We start from the raw sequence: 20,156 nt of genomic DNA, 5'->3' as shown, positions 1-20,156 counted from the left end.
ATAGAGTGTGCCTGGGAACCCGTTCCCAGTATAATGCATAGAGTGTGCCTGGGAACCCGTTCCCAGTATAATGCATAGAGTGTGCCTGGGAACCCGTTCCCAGTATAATGCATAGAGTGTGCCTGGGAACCCGTTCCCAGTATAATGCATAGCGTGTGCCTGGGAACCCGTTCCCAGTATAATGCATAGAGTGTGCCTGGGAATATGTTCCCAGTATAATGCATAGAGTGTGCCTGGGAACCCGTTCCCAGTATAATGCATAGAGTGTGCCTGGGAACCCGTTCCCAGTATAATGCATAGAGTGTGCCTGGGAACCCGTTCCCAGTATAATGCATAGTGTGTGCCTGGGAACCCGTTCCCAGTATAATGCATAGAGTGTGCCTGGGAACCCGTTCCCAGTATAATGCATAGAGTGTGCCTGGGAACCCGTTCCCAGTATAATGCATAGACTGTGCCTGGGAACCCGTTCCCAGTATAATGCATAGTGTGTGCCTGGGAACCCGTTCCCAGTATAATGCATAGTGTGTGCCTGGGAACCCGTTCCCAGTATAATGCATAGAGTGTGCCTGGGAACCCGTTCCCAGTATAATGCATAGAGTGTGCCTGGGAACCCGTTCCCAGTATAATGCATAGTGTGTGCCTGGGAACCCGTTCCCAGTATAATGCATAGAGTGTGCCTGGGAACCCGTTCCCAGTATAATGCATAGAGTGTGCCTGGGAACCCGTTCCCAGTATAATGCATAGAGTGTGCCTGGGAACCCGTTCCCAGTATAATGCATAGAGTGTGCCTGGGAACCCGTTCCCAGTATAATACATAGTGTGTGCCTGGGAACCCGTTCCCAGTATAATGCATAGTGTGTGCCTGGGAACCCGTTCCCAGTATAATGCATAGAGTGTGCCTGGGAACCCGTTCCCAGTATAATGCATAGTGTGTGCCTGGGAATACGTTCCCAGTATAATGCATAGTGTGTGCCTGGGAACCCGTTCCCAGTATAATGCATAGAGTGTGCCTGGGAATACGTTCCCAGTATAATGCATAGAGTGTGCCTGGGAATACGTTCCCAGTATAATGCATAGTGTGTGCCTGGGAATACGTTCCCAGTATAATCATAGTGTGTGCCTGGGAACCCGTTCCCAGTATAATGCATAGTGTGTGCCTGGGAACCCGTTCCCAGTATAATGCATAGAGTGTGCCTGGGAACCCGTTCCCAGTATAATGCATAGAGTGTGCCTGGGAACCCGTTCCCAGTATAATGCATAGAGTGTGCCTGGGAACCCGTTCCCAGTATAATGCATAGAGTGTGCCTGGGAACCCGTTCCCAGTATAATGCATAGAGTGTGCCTGGGAACCCGTTCCCAGTATAATGCATAGTGTGTGCCTGGGAACCCGTTCCCAGTATAATGCATAGAGTGTGCCTGGGAACCCGTTCCCAGTATAATGCATAGTGTGTGCCTGGGAACCCGTTCCCAGTATAATGCATAGAGTGTGCCTGGGAACCCGTTCCCAGTATAATGCATAGTGTGTGCCTGGGAACCCGTTCCCAGTATAATGCATAGTGTGTGCCTGGGAACCCGTTCCCAGTATAATGCATAGAGTGTGCCTGGGAACCCGTTCCCAGTATAATGCATAGTGTGTGCCTGGGAACCCGTTCCCAGTATAATGCATAGAGTGTGCCTGGGAACCCGTTCCCAGTATAATGCATAGAGTGTGCCTGGGAACCCGTTCCCAGTATAATGCATAGAGTGTGCCTGGGAACCCGTTCCCAGTATAATGCATAGAGTGTGCCTGGGAACCCGTTCCCAGTATAATGCATAGAGTGTGCCTGGGAACCCGTTCCCAGTATAATGCATAGAGTGTGCCTGGGAACCCGTTCCCAGTATAATGCATAGTGTGTGCCTGGGAACCCGTTCCCAGTATAATGCATAGAGTGTGCCTGGGAACCCGTTCCCAGTATAATGCATAGAGTGTGCCTGGGAACCCGTTCCCAGTATAATGCATAGAGTGTGCCTGGGAACCCGTTCCCAGTATAATGCATAGTGTGTGCCTGGGAACCCGTTCCCAGTATAATGCATAGTGTGTGCCTGGGAACCCGTTCCCAGTATAATGCATAGTGTGTGCCTGGGAACCCGTTCCCAGTATAATGCATAGAGTGTGCCTGGGAACCCGTTCCCAGTATAATGCATAGTGTGTGCCTGGGAACCCGTTCCCAGTATAATGCATAGAGTGTGCCTGGGAACCCGTTCCCAGTATAATGCATAGTGTGTGCCTGGGAACCCGTTCCCAGTATAATGCATAGAGTGTGCCTGGGAACCCGTTCCCAGTATAATGCATAGACTGTGCCTGGGAACCCGTTCCCAGTATAATGCATAGTGTGTGCCTGGGAACCCGTTCCCAGTATAATGCATAGTGTGTGCCTGGGAACCCGTTCCCAGTATAATGCATAGAGTGTGCCTGGGAACCCGTTCCCAGTATAATGCATAGAGTGTGCCTGGGAACCCGTTCCCAGTATAATGCATAGTGTGTGCCTGGGAACCCGTTCCCAGTATAATGCATAGAGTGTGCCTGGGAACCCGTTCCCAGTATAATGCATAGAGTGTGCCTGGGAACCCGTTCCCAGTATAATGCATAGAGTGTGCCTGGGAACCCGTTCCCAGTATAATGCATAGAGTGTGCCTGGGAACCCGTTCCCAGTATAATACATAGTGTGTGCCTGGGAACCCGTTCCCAGTATAATGCATAGTGTGTGCCTGGGAACCCGTTCCCAGTATAATGCATAGAGTGTGCCTGGGAATATGTTCCCAGTATAATGCATAGTGTGTGCCTGGGAACCCCTTCCCAGTATAATGCATAGTGTGTGCCTGGGAACCCGTTCCCAGTATAATGCATAGTGTGTGCCTGGGAATACGTTCCCAGTATAATGCATAGTGTGTGCCTGGGAACCCGTTCCCAGTATAATGCATAGTGTGTGCCTGGGAACCCGTTCCCAGTATAATGCATAGAGTGTGCCTGGGAACCCGTTCCCAGTATAATGCATAGTGTGTGCCTGGGAATACGTTCCCAGTATAATGCATAGAGTGTGCCTGGGAACCCGTTCCCAGTATAATGCATAGAGTGTGCCTGGGAACCCGTTCCCAGTATAATGCATAGAGTGTGCCTGGGAACCCGTTCCCAGTATAATGCATAGAGTGTGCCTGGGAACCCGTTCCCAGTATAATGCATAGAGTGTGCCTGGGAACCTGTTCCCAGTATAATGCATAGAGTGTGCCTGGGAACCCGTTCCCAGTATAATGCATAGAGTGTGCCTGGGAACCCGTTCCCAGTATAATGCATAGAGTGTGCCTGGGAACCCGTTCCCAGTATAATGCATAGTGTGTGCCTGGGAACCCGTTCCCAGTATAATGCATAGAGTGTGCCTGGGAACCCGTTCCCAGTATAATGCATAGAGTGTGCCTGGGAATACGTTCCCAGTATAATGCATAGAGTGTGCCTGGGAACCCGTTCCCAGTATAATGCATAGAGTGTGCCTGGGAACCCGTTCCCAGTATAATGCATAGAGTGTGCCTGGGAACCCGTTCCCAGTATAATGCATAGAGTGTGCCTGGGAATACGTTCCCAGTATAATGCATAGAGTGTGCCTGGGAACCAGTTCCCAGTATAATGCATAGAGTGTGCCTGGGAACCCGTTCCCAGTATAATGCATAGAGTGTGCCTGGGAACCCATTCCCAGTATAATGCATAGTGTGTGCCTGGGAACCCGTTCCCAGTATAATGCATAGAGTGTGCCTGGGAATACGTTCCCAGTATAATGCATAGAGTGTGCCTGGGAACCCGTTCCCAGTATAATGCATAGAGTGTGCCTGGGAACCCATTCCCAGTATAATGCATAGAGTGTGCCTGGGAACCCGTTCCCAGTATAATGCATAGAGTGTGCCTGGGAACCCGTTCCCAGTATAATGCATAGAGTGTGACTGGGAATACGTTCCCAGTATAATGCATAGTGTGTGCCTGGGAACCCGTTCCCAGTATAATGCATAGTGTGTGCCTGGGAACCCGTTCCCAGTATAATGCATAGAGTGTGCCTGGGAACCCGTTCCCAGTATAATGCATAGAGTGTGCCTGGGAACCCGTTCCCAGTATAATGCATAGAGTGTGCCTGGGAACCCGTTCCCCAGTATAATGCATAGAGTGTGCCTGGGAACCCGTTCCCAGTATAATGCATAGAGTGTGCCTGGGAACCCGTTCCCAGTATAATGCATAGAGTGTGCCTGGGAACCCGTTCCCAGTATAATGCATAGAGTGTGCCTGGGAATATGTTCCCAGTATAATGCATAGAGTGTGCCTGGGAACCCGTTCCCAGTATAATGCATAGAGTGTGCCTGGGAACCCGTTCCCAGTATAATGCATAGAGTGTGCCTGGGAACCCGTTCCCAGTATAATGCATAGTGTGTGCCTGGGAACCCGTTCCCAGTATAATGCATAGAGTGTGCCTGGGAATACGTTCCCAGTATAATGCATAGAGTGTGCCTGGGAACCCGTTCCCAGTATAATGCATAGACTGTGCCTGGGAACCCGTTCCCAGTATAATGCATAGTGTGTGCCTGGGAACCCGTTCCCAGTATAATGCATAGTGTGTGCCTGGGAACCCGTTCCCAGTATAATGCATAGAGTGTGCCTGGGAACCCGTTCCCAGTATAATGCATAGAGTGTGCCTGGGAACCCGTTCCCAGTATAATGCATAGTGTGTGCCTGGGAACCCGTTCCCAGTATAATGCATAGAGTGTGCCTGGGAACCCGTTCCCAGTATAATGCATAGAGTGTGCCTGGGAACCCGTTCCCAGTATAATGCATAGAGTGTGCCTGGGAACCCGTTCCCAGTATAATGCATAGAGTGTGCCTGGGAACCCGTTCCCAGTATAATACATAGTGTGTGCCTGGGAACCCGTTCCCAGTATAATGCATAGTGTGTGCCTGGGAACCCGTTCCCAGTATAATGCATAGAGTGTGCCTGGGAATACGTTCCCAGTATAATGCATAGTGTGTGCCTGGGAATACGTTCCCAGTATAATGCATAGTGTGTGCCTGGGAACCCGTTCCCAGTATAATGCATAGTGTGTGCCTGGGAATACGTTCCCAGTATAATGCATAGAGTGTGCCTGGGAATACGTTCCCAGTATAATGCATAGTGTGTGCCTGGGAATACGTTCCCAGTATAATCCGTAGTGTGTGCCTGGGAACCCGTTCCCAGTATAATGCATAGTGTGTGCCTGGGAACCCGTTCCCAGTATAATGCATAGAGTGTGCCTGGGAACCCGTTCCCAGTATAATGCATAGAGTGTGCCTGGGAACCCGTTCCCAGTATAATGCATAGAGTGTGCCTGGGAACCCGTTCCCAGTATAATGCATAGAGTGTGCCTGGGAACCCGTTCCCAGTATAATGCATAGAGTGTGCCTGGGAACCCGTTCCCAGTATAATGCATAGTGTGTGCCTGGGAACCCGTTCCCAGTATAATGCATAGAGTGTGCCTTGGAACCCGTTCCCAGTATAATGCATAGTGTGTGCCTGGGAACCCGTTCCCAGTATAATGCATAGAGTGTGCCTGGGAACCCGTTCCCAGTATAATGCATAGTGTGTGCCTGGGAACCCGTTCCCAGTATAATGCATAGTGTGTGCCTGGGAACCCGTTCCCAGTATAATGCATAGAGTGTGCCTGGGAACCCGTTCCCAGTATAATGCATAGTGTGTGCCTGGGAACCCGTTCCCAGTATAATGCATAGAGTGTGCCTGGGAACCCGTTCCCAGTATAATGCATAGAGTGTGCCTGGGAACCCGTTCCCAGTATAATGCATAGAGTGTGCCTGGGAACCCGTTCCCAGTATAAATAGAGTGTGCCTGGTAACCCGTTCCCAGTATAATGCATAGAGTGTGCCTGGGAACCCGTTCCCAGTATAATGCATAGAGTGTGCCTGGGAACCCGTTCCCAGTATAATGCATAGTGTGTGCCTGGGAACCCGTTCCCAGTATAATGCATAGAGTGTGCCTGGGAACCCGTTCCCAGTATAATGCATAGAGTGTGCCTGGGAACCCGTTCCCAGTATAATGCATAGAGTGTGCCTGGGAACCCCTTCCCAGTATAATGCATAGTGTGTGCCTGGGAACCCCTTCCCAGTATAATGCATAGTGTGTGCCTGGGAACCCGTTCCCAGTATAATGCATAGTGTGTGCCTGGGAACCCGTTCCCAGTATAATGCATAGTGTGTGCCTTGGAACCCGTTCCCAGTATAATGCATAGTGTGTGCCTGGGAACCCGTTCCCAGTATAATGCATAGAGTGTGCCTGGGAACCCGTTCCCAGTATAATGCATAGTGTGTGCCTGGGAACCCGTTCCCAGTATAATGCATAGAGTGTGCCTGGGAACCCGTTCCCAGTATAATGCATAGAGTGTGCCTGGGAACCCATTCCCAGTATAATGCATAGAGTGTGCCTGGGAACCCGTTCCCAGTATAATGCATAGAGTGTGCCTGGGAACCCGTTCCCAGTATAATGCATAGTGTGTGCCTGGGAACCCGTTCCCAGTATAATGCATAGTGTGTGCCTGGGAACCCGTTCCCAGTATAATGCATAGAGTGTGCCTGGGAATACTTTCCCAGTATAATGCATAGAGTGTGCCTGGGAACCCGTTCCCAGTATAATGCATAGAGTGTGCCTGGGAACCCGTTCCCAGTATAATGCATAGAGTGTGCCTGGGAACCCGTTCCCAGTATAATGCATATTGTGTGCCTGGGAACCCGTTCCCAGTATAATGCATAGAGTGTGCCTGGGAACCCGTTCCCAGTATAATGCATAGAGTGTGCCTGGGAACCCGTTCCCAGTATAATGCATAGTGTGTGCCTGGGAACCCGTTCCCAGTATAATGCATAGAGTGTGCCTGGGAACCCGTTCCCAGTATAATGCATAGAGTGTGCCTGGGAACCCGTTCCCAGTATAATGCATAGAGTGTGCCTGGGAACCCGTTCCCAGTATAATGCATAGAGTGTGCCTGGGAACCCGTTCCCAGTATAATGCATAGAGTGTGCCTGGGAACCCGTTCCCAGTATAATGCATAGAGTGTGCCTGGGAACCCGTTCCCAGTATAATGCATAGAGTGTGCCTGGGAACCCGTTCCCAGTATAATGCATAGAGTGTGCCTGGGAACCCGTTCCCAGTATAATGCATAGTGTGTGCCTGGGAACCCGTTCCCAGTATAATGCATAGTGTGTGCCTGGGAACCCGTTCCCAGTATAATGCATAGAGTGTGCCTGGGAACCCGTTCCCAGTATAATGCATAGTGTGTGCCTGGGAACCCGTTCCCAGTATAATGCATAGAGTGTGCCTGGGAACCCGTTCCCAGTATAATGCATAGAGTGTGCCTGGGAACCCGTTCCCAGTATAATGCATAGAGTGTGCCTGGGAACCCGTTCCCAGTATAATGCATAGAGTGTGCCTGGGAACCCGTTCCCAGTATAATGCATAGAGTGTGCCTGGGAATACTTGGGCATCCTCCTACGTTTGGAGAGGTTCATGTTGAGGAGATGAGAGCAATACAGCACTCTTATCGATGATCCTTGTGATCCAATTTGACCTCAGAGAGGAACTAAAAGAAACTGACAGAGGGAAGATCACCATGGTGTTTGCCTGGCTTTACCGTCCCTGCTACTTCACTCACCAGGAGAAGGCTCCTGAATCATCTTTTATATTACGTCCAGCTATAACATCTCTGTTCGTTGAATTATTTCCTTAAATCATCAATATGCCGACAACGAGCGATAAACAACTGATGAAATGGTTGGGAAATGATTTCCCCATGATCGTTTAACGATAGATTTCATTAAATCATTTCCTTTATTTCACGACATCAAAACGGGAAACATTTTCAAGGGAGGATGTAAATTCATCCTACTATACAACACTGAGTACTAAGTTTAGAGGTAAGTCAGGTAAAGTAATCAAGTTTATCCCTACATGCCCTAATTAATGTATTGGTGTACTAGGTTTTTGTTCACTCAGATAAGGTGATGTGGGATAACAGCCGAGCAATAAGAACAATGAACCAATTGCTGACACAAAAAAAGAAAAGTTTGGTTAAAATTAGTTATATGTGTCACGTTTGTTCCTGCTTCTCCCCTCCGGCGTACGACGTCGCCAGACGAGAGTGGAGGGAGAAGTATTTACCTACGACGTCGCCAGAGTACGAACCACCGATCCTGGGATTCATCATTACGCACACCTGGCACTCATTATTGAGCACACGTGAATCATTATGATTCACACCTGGACTCCATTACCTTCATCATTTCCTTTATGTGTCACTCTCCCAGGTTCACTAACCAGTTGGTATTGTTCCTGTGTATCGGCCTACTGCCTTATGCTAGAGTCATGTTCTTGTGTATCGGCCTACTGCCTTATGCTCGTGTCTTGTTCTTGTGTATCGGCCTACTGCCTTATGCTAGTGTCTTGTTCTTGTGTATCGGCCTACTGCCTTATGCTAGTGTCTTGTTCTTGTGTATCGGCCTACTGCCTTATGCTCGTGTCTTGTTCTTGTGTATCGGCCTACTGCCTTATCCTAGTGTCTTGTTCTTGTGTATTGGCCTACTGCCTTATGCTCGTGTCTTGTTCTTGTGTATCGGCCTACTGCCTTATGCTAGTGTCTTGTTCTTGTGTAACGGCCTACTGCCTTATCCTAGTGTCTTGTTCTTGTGTATCGGCCTACTGCCTTATGCTAGTGTCTTGTTCTTGTGTATCGGCCTACTGCCTTATGCTAGTGTCTTGTTCTTGTGTATCGGCCTACTGCCTTATGCTTGTGTCTTGTTTTTGTGTATCAGCCTACTGTCTTATCCTAGTGTCTTGTTCTTGTGTATCGGCCTACTGCCTTATGCTAGTGTCTTGTTCTTGTGTATCGGCCTACTGCCTTATGCTAGTGTCTTGTTCTTGTGTATCGGCCTACTGCCTTATGCTAGTGTCTTGTTCTTGTGTATCGGCCTACTGTCTTATGCTCGTGTCTTGTTCTTGTGTATCGGCCTACTGCCTTATCTTAGTGTATTGTTCTTGTGTATCGGCCTACTGCCTTATCCTAGTGTCTTGTTCTTGTGTATCGGCCTACTGCCTTATGCTACTGTATTGTGCTTGTGTATCAGCCTACTGCCTTATGCTACTGTATTGTGCTTGTATATCGGCCTACTGCCTTATCCTAGTGTCTTGTTCTTGTGTATCGGCCTACTGCCTTATGCTAGTGTATTGTGCTTGTATATCGGCCTACTGCCTTATGCTAGTGTATTGTTCTTGTGTATCGGCCTACTGCCTTATGCTCGTGTCTTGTTCTTGTGTATCGGCCTACTGCCTTATCCTAGTGTCTTGTTCTTGTGTATCGGCCTACTGCCTTATGCTAGTGTCTTGTTCCTGTGTATCGGCCTACTGCCTTATGCTAGTGTCTTGTTCTTGTGTATCAGCCTACTGCCTTATGCTAGTGTCTTGTTCCTGTGTATCGGCCTACTGCCTTATGCTAGTGTCTTGTTCTTGTGTATCGGCCTACTGCCCTATCCTAGTGTCTTGTTCTTGTGTATCGGCCTACTGCCTTATGCTAGTGTCTTGTTCTTGTGTATCGGCCTACTGCCTTATGCTAGTGTCTTGTTCTTGTGTATCGGCCTACTGCCTTATGCTAGTGTCTTGTTCCTGTGTATCGGCCTACTGCCTTATCCTAGTGTCTTGTTCTTGTGTATCGTTTATCCTAGTGTCTTGTTCTTGTGTATCGGCCTACTGCCTTATGCTAGTGTCTTGTTCTTGTGTATCGGCCTACTGCCCTATACTAGTGTATTGTTCTTGTGTATCGGCCTACTGCCTTATATTAGCGGCGTGTTCTTGGTTTTATTAAAACATTTCTCCTGCTTCCGACTCACCTCCCCATCATTACAATATAGATGATGTTCATGCTTAGGCAAAACTATGAAGGGAAATAAGTGGTTGCCAAAGTACTGGAGCATGTCTTTATTGCCCAAAGATTAGTGTGTTAAAATCTATTTTATACATTTTATTTTATTTGTTTTTGTAATTAACTCTTAAAAGCTATGGTCTTGGTACCTTAATGAAATAAATTAGATATTGAAACAAAATGGCATTGCCCATCTCACTATTAATATTCTCACTATGATAAGGTTTTGATGTAAGGTCCAAATCATCCTAAAGTATCTAAAATACTAAATTAATACTAATTAATTAAGTTACTTGTAGACATGATTTTAAGGTAGACCTACCATTGACTCGCATTGGATTGCTGGGGGGGGGGCAGTTTCCCCCAACACACTAAATATTTTTTTTTAAATCAGGAAAAAATGGTTCTGTGAAAATTACAGGGGGGGGATGATTTCGTACAGGGATGATTTTTGTATTTTGAAAGGTACATATCTTGAAAACTTGATTGCTGACGAGCAAAACATGTTGGGACTGTGTCAACAATGGACTAATGAAACAAATACCAAAATACTATTTTGAGGTGGAATTTTCCATTAAGCAGGTGGTAGATACTGTGGCCTTTTCTGTCCTTTGTTAAAAATCGGCCTTCGGTTTCAGGCCACACTTGCAATTGACTACGGGTATCATGGTCTAACAATGTTTGATGCATACTTGATTGAGAGACATTGTTGAAACTCTCAGAAATAGGTTAATACTTCACATTCTTCTGTATTGTGACGGATAACAGGTAGAGGTCACTGTTATTGTGGTCATTAAAAGCTCATCCATTACCTGTTATCGAACAATAAGCAGAAGTTTAAAAACACCTGTCTGATAACAACCATAGATCTCCACTGTCCCCTGAAGACACTGACTATATCCTGTTATCAACTAACTTACAGGGAGACACAGAGGAATCATAGTGGTTTTTCCCCTTTCCGTCGTCATTCCCAACGAAGAAGGGCATGGAAGAGGAATGTCTGGGAGATTTCCGGCCATGGGAATGACCCGATAGCCTGCCATGGGAATGACCCGGTAGCCTGCCATGGGAATGACCCGATAGCCTGCCGTGGGAATGACCCGGTAGCCTGCCGTGGGAATGACCCGGTAGCCTGCCGTGGGAATGACCCGGTAGCCTGCCGTGGGAATTACCCGATAGCCTGCCGTGGGAATGACCCGGTAGCCTGCCGTGGGAATTACCCGATAGCCTGCCGTGGGAATGACCCGGTAGCCTGCCGTGGGAATTACCCGATAGCCTGCCGTGGGAATGACCCGATAGCCTGCCGTGGGAATGACCCGGTAGCCTGCCATGGGAATGACCCGGTAGCCTGCCATGGGAATGACACCCGGTAGCCTGCCATGGGAATGACCCGGTAGCCTGCCATGGGAATGACACCCGGTAGCCTGTCATGGGAATGACCCGGTAGCCTGCCATGGGAATGACCCGGTAGCCTGCCATGGGAATGACCCGATAGCCTGCCATGGGAATGACCCGGTAGCCTGCCATGGGAATGACCCGATAGCCTGCCATGGGAATGACCCGGTAGCCTGCCGTGGGAATGACCCGATAGCCTGCTGTGGGAATGACCCGGTAGCCTGCCGTGGGAATGACCCGATAGCCTGCCATGGGAATGACCCGATAGCCTGCCAGACTAAAATGTCTAGAACCTACATTGGCTGGATGTTGGGGGTGACAAAAACCTTTCAAATAGTCATTATTTATAAATAGTACATGTTATATGAAAATAAAAAAAAGTCTGTATGTAGTTGGCAATGGATCCAGACATTCAACAACTTGTAGACAAACAACAAGCGGCATGTTCCCAGTAGAGGCCTGCCAGTGATGACAAGCCATTCCCTGCAACCTCGCTGACCATTGTTCTGTCTGTTATTGACTGACCGGAGGAAAGTGTTTGTTTTTGCTGGCCCTTATCTGGGTTCATTGGACTTGGCAGGACTAGTAGCGCGAGGCTGTGCCCGAGCCGACCAAAAACACTACATGGCGAAACGGGTGCCCTATTGGGTATTTTCCATGTGAAGTGTGAGTGAGAGAATTCCATTTGAGTCCCTGTCTAATTGCTTTCATATGCCACCTCGTTCTCATTTTTTAAATTAGCAGTGTCTGAGGATAACCATACTTCCCTTCAGAAAAATATACATTTCTTAATACGGATGACACTCAACTACTTTTTTCCATTCCCCCCTTCTGTCACGCTACTCTGTCAGTCTCAGCTGATATGTTAGTCCACCACCTCAAGCTCAACCTCGACAAGAAGGAGCTGCTATTCCTCCCTTAGGAATGCCTGCCCGCTCCAAGACGTGTCCATCACGGTTGACAACTCCATGGTGTTGGAGTTGTCAAAGTTCTACTATATCTGTAGAGTACGACCCTATCTTACACAAGAAGCAGCTCAGGTCCTAATCCAGGAATTTATCGTCTCTCTTCTGGACTACTGCCACTCGCTGTTGGCTGGGCTCCCCGCTTGTGACATCAAACCCCTGCAATTTATCCAGAATACTGCAGCCCGCCTGGTGTTCAACCTTCCCAAGTCACCCCACTCCTCGGCACACTCCACTGGCTTCCAGTCGAAGCTCACATCCACTTCAAGGCCACGGTACTTGTCTACAGAGAAGCAAGAGGAACTGCCCCGCTCTATCTTCAGGTTATGTTTTTAAACCCTACACCCGAACCCAAGCACTTCATGTGTAGGGTCTCTTGACCTTCCCACCCTATGGGAGGGCATGCGTCCTCCGATACACAACCCAACCAGCCGCACTGCTTCTTAACACAGCGCACATCCAACCCGGAAGCCAGCCGCACCAATGTGCCGGAGGAAACACAGTGTACCCGGCAACCTTAGCTAGCGCGCACTGCGCCCGTCCCGCCACAGGAGTCGCTGGTGCGCGATGAGACAAGGACATCTCTACCGACCAAGCCCTCCCTAACCCGGACGACGCTAGGCCAATTGTGCGTCGCCCCACGGACCTCCCGGTCGCGGCCGGTTACGACAGAGTCTGGGCCTGAACCCAGAGTCTCTGATGGCATAGCTGGCGCTGCAGTACAGCGCCCTTAACCACTGCGCCACCCGGGAGGCCTCAACCACATATTTTAAGATGAATGCACTAACTGTAAGTCACACTGGATAAGAGAGTCTGCTAAATGACCAAAATGTAAGCCCTCAGAGCTTATTCTCGCCACTTAGTAATTCTCAGGGTGATCGTTTGCCACTGCCAAAGAATTCATATTACCATGTGCATCAGCATCCCCACAGGACCCATCCACAGTCTCCCTGTGGTGTTGTAATACTAGCTTATTAACTTGGAAGCACACCCAATTGTTCATTGCCGTTTTCATTTGGACCCCACAGTAATTGAGTGAGAGGCCTATTATATGATACAATGGAGGAGAGCGGACATACAAAAGCTACATCTAAGGACCTGTTGTAATGAAAGTCCTTCACGTACAGAAGCTACATCTAAGGACCTGTTGTAATGAAAGTCCTCCATGTACAGAAGCTACATCTCAGGAGCTGAATGTCCACCACCTCACATTGTTCCATCGCTGACTTTTAGAATAGTTTTCCTTTTCAGCCCCCTCGCATGGAAGAGTGAAATCTCATTGAGGAAGTTGAAGAGTGCAGTGGGGGGGGGGTACTGCCAAGGGCCCTTGTCAGGCTTTCAGAAGCAGCAGTTCAGTGAGGGTTTATTGGTTCTGAAATGTGTGAGAACGCTGGGAGTTGGGACAAGTGGAGCGGGCTGCAGACTGGAACAGCTATACAGCGCTCCATTATTTGTTCTCCACTTCAGACGGAGTGGAGGCGATGAAACTAAGAGACCATCTCAATGCACCTGGGTTATATTAGGTATACTCAATACGAAAGCACAGGCTGTGAGATCAGAGGTTAGGGAATCTCTTTCCACTCCATTCTTGTGCTACCTCCAAACCCATCCTGAAACACACACCATGGATGTGGCCCCTCTTTTGTTTCAGAGAAATGGAGGCAGGCTGTGATCAGACATTTTCTAATCTGTGTTTCCATAGTCACCCCCCCCCAGCTCGTTGGCCGCCAGCTCGTCGACTGGGATCAACACTCTCTTTCCATAACAGGAAGAACACAATGACTTGGTAAACATCGGAGATGAATAACAAGCCCTGGTTCCTGAGGCACGCGGCGGTGGGCCGGAGGGACGATAACGCCGGGGTCATTCGGTGTCCAACCTGCTCCACACTCTACTTCCTGGAGTGGTGAGTGTATCTGTCAAAAGACGGGATGCCCACGCTCCAACGGCCGCAGGCCAGGCTCCCCTTGAGTGGACATCTGCTATGTACAGTACAGTGTGACATCCTCCAGACTTACGTTAGGGGTGCACCAGATTCTCACCACACCAGAGGACTTAATAGGGGCAAAAGGTTTACAGTACTTTCTCATGAATAGCTAACGCTGACTTTATTGTTGACCTTTCGGGAATATACCCAGGCAGTTTTTCTCACTAAACCGACAAATAAACCGGGCCAGAGAAAAGATTGGCGGAGCTGAGCTGCGTTTCCGGATTGTCACTCCTCGTTAAGTGGTGATGCCGTCTGGCTCTAGCTGGCTGGGCCGTCAGGGCTCCCCTGGCTACCTCACTATACCTCCACAACATCTGCTGGCACGGTCGGGCCCTCTCTGATCTCTGTTGATGACACACCGGCCCTGCACTGAGGTCAAGTCACTCACAGAGGGTGACCCAGGGTTAGCGGACAGCAGCCGCGATCGCGGGAAGAAAGGAAAGGGGTCACCGCGAACAAAAATGAAAAAGACTGCGCCTCAACCTCCACTGAAATTGGATTCTGGGCCTCGGTTCGAGCCCGGCTGTCAGACATGTCAAAGGCATTGCTGAACTACATTGTATACATTCGAGTCGAGAGAGAAAAAACCCCCACACTTGAGTCATGCAGAGTTTAGCAATGCTTTATTTTGCTTATACTGATTGATGAGGTCTGCATCCCCCCACGCAACAATGAAGTCTTATTTAAGGCGTCCGTGCCCACATTCTGTGTTCATGAGAGCCATTTAAAATATTTGTTCTGTCACTTTCTGCCAAGATGAATCCTGTTCCCAGCAGGTCAGGAATGTGTCAGCGTGCCCATCTATCTATCAGTCTAAATAGCATGCCATAGCCCAGTGCAAATACTGTCTTTAAACAAAACACTTCATACAGCGCTACAAGTATATACCTCTCCATTTAACAAGGTACATAAGAGGCCCAGGAAAACACCACTAAATAATGTCCATTTCTGACAGCTTGAGTTTGCTTCACTAAAACCATTTCTGATGTACTTATTTTGAGAGGTTGCTAGTTGTACTTGATGTCAAAGGTTCACTGTACCTTAATCTGAAGAGTTGGTGAGGCACGCCTAGTTAGGGAAACTGCTCAGTGAGTAAAGTTTGAGATGTTGACCTGTGCCGTTGACAACCCAGCTTTGAATAGCACTTCTGACATTCACTCGCCTGAAGCTTCAAATATCTAAACCAGTGGCAAAATCTTTCTTTTCTTATTCAGTTGGAGGCAAACATTAGGTTTGGGCGATATACCATATACCGGGGTATTTCAAAATACCAACGTTATGACTTTCAATACTGTTCAAACTTCTTTTTTTTGTGGGGGGGGTTTGGTTTGCTAACTAAGGCCGTCATTGTAAATAAGAGTTTATTCTCAACTGACTTGCCTAGTTAAATAAAGGTAAATATATATATATATATATAATAATAACCTGGCTAGCTAAGTGGCCAGATGTCAAGATCAAGTTTCTTGGTTACAGCGGAGACATTCAATCCCCTCCTGGACCAAGATCCCTGTTGCCAAAATTGTTTGACGGTTTGAAAATCTGCCCTACCATAGAAAACACACATCTATCAACACCTCCTAGCATAATTCCATTAAAAAAAGAAGTTTAGCAGCCAAGGAACAATCATGTAATTTATGGTTTAAAAATGACATTTTTCCAGAACTTGACATACATATTCCATGTGCTTAGGCCAGAAAATTGTGATTTTGAAGGGCTGTGAAAATGCCACGTTGTTAATCACACTGTCATTTGTGATCTGGAAACGGTTGACTTTTGTCCTCAGAAGTCCTCTGTTAGTGCCAACGACTAAGTACCGCATCAATCAAATTCAACAACTTAATTTCAAGCAGACCGACAGACAGACACACCGAGGATCAGAAGTGAGAGAATTTGGCCAGATCCTTCTTCATGTCGCAGTACATGATGCTGAGGCGTCCGATGTCCTTGGTATGCTCTTCGTCCACCTCCTCCCAGTCCTCCTTCTGTCTGTCTATGGTCACCTGCAACTGGGTGCTCTAAGGTGCACAACATGCAAGGATCTGGGTCAGGCTCAAAGACAAAAAAAATCTGAACTAGACAAAAATGAAATTGGAAATGAAAACACTCTTGTTGGGGAGATTTGGGTGGTACTCAGTTTCAAACAGCTATTTCCTGTTTAGTGCCAAATGACCCGCCCCTGGGCCCGATTTCCCAAAAGCATCTTAAAACCAAGTTCATCGTTAGAACCTTTGTAGGAGCATTGGTAAATCCCCGAGTTGTTTCCCAAAACCATTAGAACTAAAGTTGCACTTGAAAACAATCTTTATTTACTAACTGCCTCAGACCACTCTTAGTGGAGAGCTAAGTGCAACTTTAGGTGCTTTTTTGTCCTACCACATATCTTTATACATAGATCTCTGCTAAACACAGACTCAAGATGTTTATCTGTCTCTCTGTAAACACCTATAAATTCAGAACAAAGTTGACTACAAAGTTACCAAAGTCTTTGTATGTTACAGACAAGCAAAGGATTAAAAAAATGCTTAAAATGAAAACCCAGATGATTGTAATAAAAGGTAAATACAATATAGACTACATAAGCCTACACATTTCAATCATACTGAAATCTATTTCTTGTTCAATCAATTGAGTTCTATTTGACTAATTGTAGGCTACTGTTGGTAATTATTTCCTAAATATATTTCATGATGTGTAACAACATGTGAGCAATGATGTGTAGGCTGGGCATAAGCATTAGGTTAATGAGCCACCTTAATATTTGCAGCCATAGCCTATAGGTGATCCTTCGTCAGTATTGTGGAAGATTTGAATGGACCAAGCTGATCCGTGAGCAGCGCTGCCTTCCTTTCCATCATAATGACACCTGCTCCAACGACAGACTTAGTGAAAGTTCTCCCTGCTTAGTGTTTTGGGAAGCATAAGCGACTTCCTCGGTTGTTGTACGATTCATTGTTCATATACTCATAAGCCTAAGTTCCATCGACAACGAGAAACTGGGCCCTGGTCTGTTGTCACAATCCATGCCTGTGAATGGTTAAATCACTATTGGTAATTCATGGGCTTTGAAGAGAGCCTGTGTCTTTACTTGGTCTGCCTATAGCTCCCTCTCCTGGATCCTCTGTGACGTGTGATTCCCATCCTCCACTGTAGAAAAACACAAGCAACAATGTTACATTCAACTACTTTCCAGCTTTATCAGTAAGGCACATTGAAATAATACAACGAAGTCAAGTCATTTGGAAAACATTACAATAGCATTCAATCAGTCCATATTACAACTGCAATGGTTAGCAATTGAAAAATACACTGGCTAGGTCAGGAAGGGGCTTATATATCGTGTGAGGGCCTCACAGAGGTGCTTATGCATGTGCTCTGAACATTTGGGAAACGACTGCTCATTGGTCTCCACCACCATTTTGTTCAGGTTGTCCAGGAAACATCTGTTTCTCAATCCAAGTTTTTCCTGAAAAGGAAAAAAAACAAAAAAACATGCATGTTAGCAAAGATCAAATTACAATTAATACATTTGTCAAATCACATGTTATGGTGCAAGCTGAAAACTTACCTCAAATTCATAAAATAGCAGATCTCCCCTTGTATGACAGGCCTATGTTCTATTAGCCTGGACTGAATATCACCAACATCTAAATGGGAGACACAAACCATCAACATGTCATGTTGAGTAATTGATCATGTCAGATCAGTGGAGGCTGGTGGGGGGAGCTATAGGAGGACGGGCTCATTGCAATGGCTGATATGGAATAAAATGAATGGTTTCAAACATATGGAAACCTCCTATAGCTTCTCCTACCAGCCTCCTCTGTGTCAGATATACTGAAAAGAAACAACTTTATTTTCTATTGTAGGAGTAGGGCTAGCTGTGTTCAAATCCATTTAAACTCAAGGAATTGTGTCCCCACCTTAGACAAAATAATTTAAATGTTACACATATGTGTCATTGACAGTCAAATTAGAATTACAATTCAATTTCACTCCTGAATTGAGAAAAAAATGGAAAACACACAAGGACACGGTGAGGCTTCCTAACAGATCTGGGACCAGGTTAGAGGCTTCCTAACAGATCTGGGACCAGGTTAGAGGCTTCCTAACAGATCTGGGACCAGGTTAGAGGCTTCCTAACAGATCTGGGACCAGGTTAGAGGCTTCCTAACAGATCTGGGACCAGGTTAGAGGCTTCCTAACAGATCTGGGACCAGGTTAGAGGCTTCCTAACAGATCTGGGACCAGGTTAGAGGATCTGGGACCAGGTTAGAGGCTTCCTAACAGATCTGGGACCAGGTAACAGATCTGGGACCAGGTTAGAGGCTTCCTAACAGATCTGGGACCAGGTTAGAGGCTTCCTAACAGATCTGGGACCAGGTTAGAGGCTTCCAGATCTGGGACCAGATCTAACAGATCTGGGACCAGGTTAGAGGCTTCCTAACAGATCTGGGACCAGGTTAGAGGCTTCCTAACAGATCTGGGACCAGGTTAGAGGCTTCCTAACAGATCTGGGACCAGGTTAGAGGCTACTAGTCTTGGTACCAGTCCGTTTGGCTATCATTCCAATCCTTGCCACTCCTGTCATGCTAAACATACAAATACAATATTTGTCAAAAGGTCCTGTGTGGCTCAGTTGGTAGAACATGGTGCTTGCAACGCCTGGGTTGCAAAAACATGTATGCACTCACTACTGTAAGTTGCTCTGGATAAGAGCGTCTGCTAAAATGACTAAAATGTTGTACATACATGGAGTGAAATGTTAGCTAGCTAAAAAGACTGGCACCCAGGCTAAGAGAATGGCAGCACCCAGGCTAAGAGAATGGCAGCACCCAGGCTAAGAGAATGGCAGTATGCGTACATTCTGCAACATATGACTCTCTCGAGTTATGTAGGTTAGCCAGCTAAGTTAAATGCAATTTATGGTAACTGCAACATAATAATGAACTCACCTATGGCTAGCTTGTCCATAGTCACGCGTTAAAACACACACATCCCGACAACACTTGAAATAACGTTACTTTGTTTAGGATTGAGTAAGCTAGCTGGCTTTAGCAAACTCTTTTCGCTATAGCCTAGCTTTAGAAGATATAAATGCTTAGTAACTACTTACATGCAAGTTATCAAACGTAAATGTGAATATATGTTTTGGTTATTCTAACATTAACCTAAACTGTAAATGTAGTCAGTTGATTTGATGTCAGCTGATGTAAATATTCACATTACTTCCGGGTACGAGGACTTGGATCAAACCAAACCTCCCAAAACGGGGCGCACACTTAGAGGCCTACCACTGCAAATTCTAAGGTACCAGTAGGTACAATTCTATAGCATCAATCATCACTTTTGTGAATGTATACTATGGGTGTAGCCTACACATTCAGCAGCACATTTCCATCTTCAATGGTTTAGTATTTAATCTCTTTCAATTCAATTCAAAGGTCTTTACTGGCATGGGAAACATATGGTAGCATTGCCAAAGCAAGTGAAATAGATAATAAACAAAAGTGAAATAAACAATCAAATTAACATTAGACATTACACTCACAGAAGTTTCAAATGTCATATTATGGCTATGTACAGTGTTATAATGATGTGCACATTCCCCTCTCTCTCTCTCTGTGTGTGTCTGTGTGCATGATAAGGCATTTAAACAGATGTATTGTTATTGACGAAATGCCATTTATTTCAGGGTGCAAATCTCAATCCAATGATAATGATGGAGGACAGGAGGTCTTGCATGAGTTAGGACTGCAGATGTCAGTCTTGTTCTATGGTGTGGCTTTATCAGTGAGTTCCCCACAGCCACATAAAGTCTAACAATGAGGATGAGGCTGATGGGT

The 20,156-nt window shown here is 46.8% G+C and overlaps 1 long non-coding RNA gene across 2 annotated transcripts; it reads right to left on the bottom strand.

Moving 5' to 3' along the window:
• Positions 1-15,931: 15,931 nt before the first annotated feature.
• On the bottom strand, positions 15,932-19,540 carry LOC135522906 (uncharacterized). Of its 2 annotated transcripts, XR_010452739.1 has the most exons (4): positions 19,266-19,540; positions 17,879-17,957; positions 17,665-17,776; positions 15,932-17,457 (listed from the first exon to the last, which is right to left on the bottom strand). It is a non-coding gene; the product is annotated as an uncharacterized LOC135522906 (long non-coding RNA). The 2 variants fall into 2 exon arrangements; XR_010452738.1 differs by having other exon boundaries at positions 15,932-17,776.
• Between the last annotated feature and the right edge of the window lie 616 nt (positions 19,541-20,156).

This window comes from Oncorhynchus masou, chromosome 30 (genome assembly GCF_036934945.1).
Source record: "Oncorhynchus masou masou isolate Uvic2021 chromosome 30, UVic_Omas_1.1, whole genome shotgun sequence".
NCBI lineage: Eukaryota > Metazoa > Chordata > Actinopteri > Salmoniformes > Salmonidae > Oncorhynchus > Oncorhynchus masou.
Note: the sequence above shows the minus strand (reverse complement) of the source record. Positions and strands in the feature narration are given on the sequence as shown.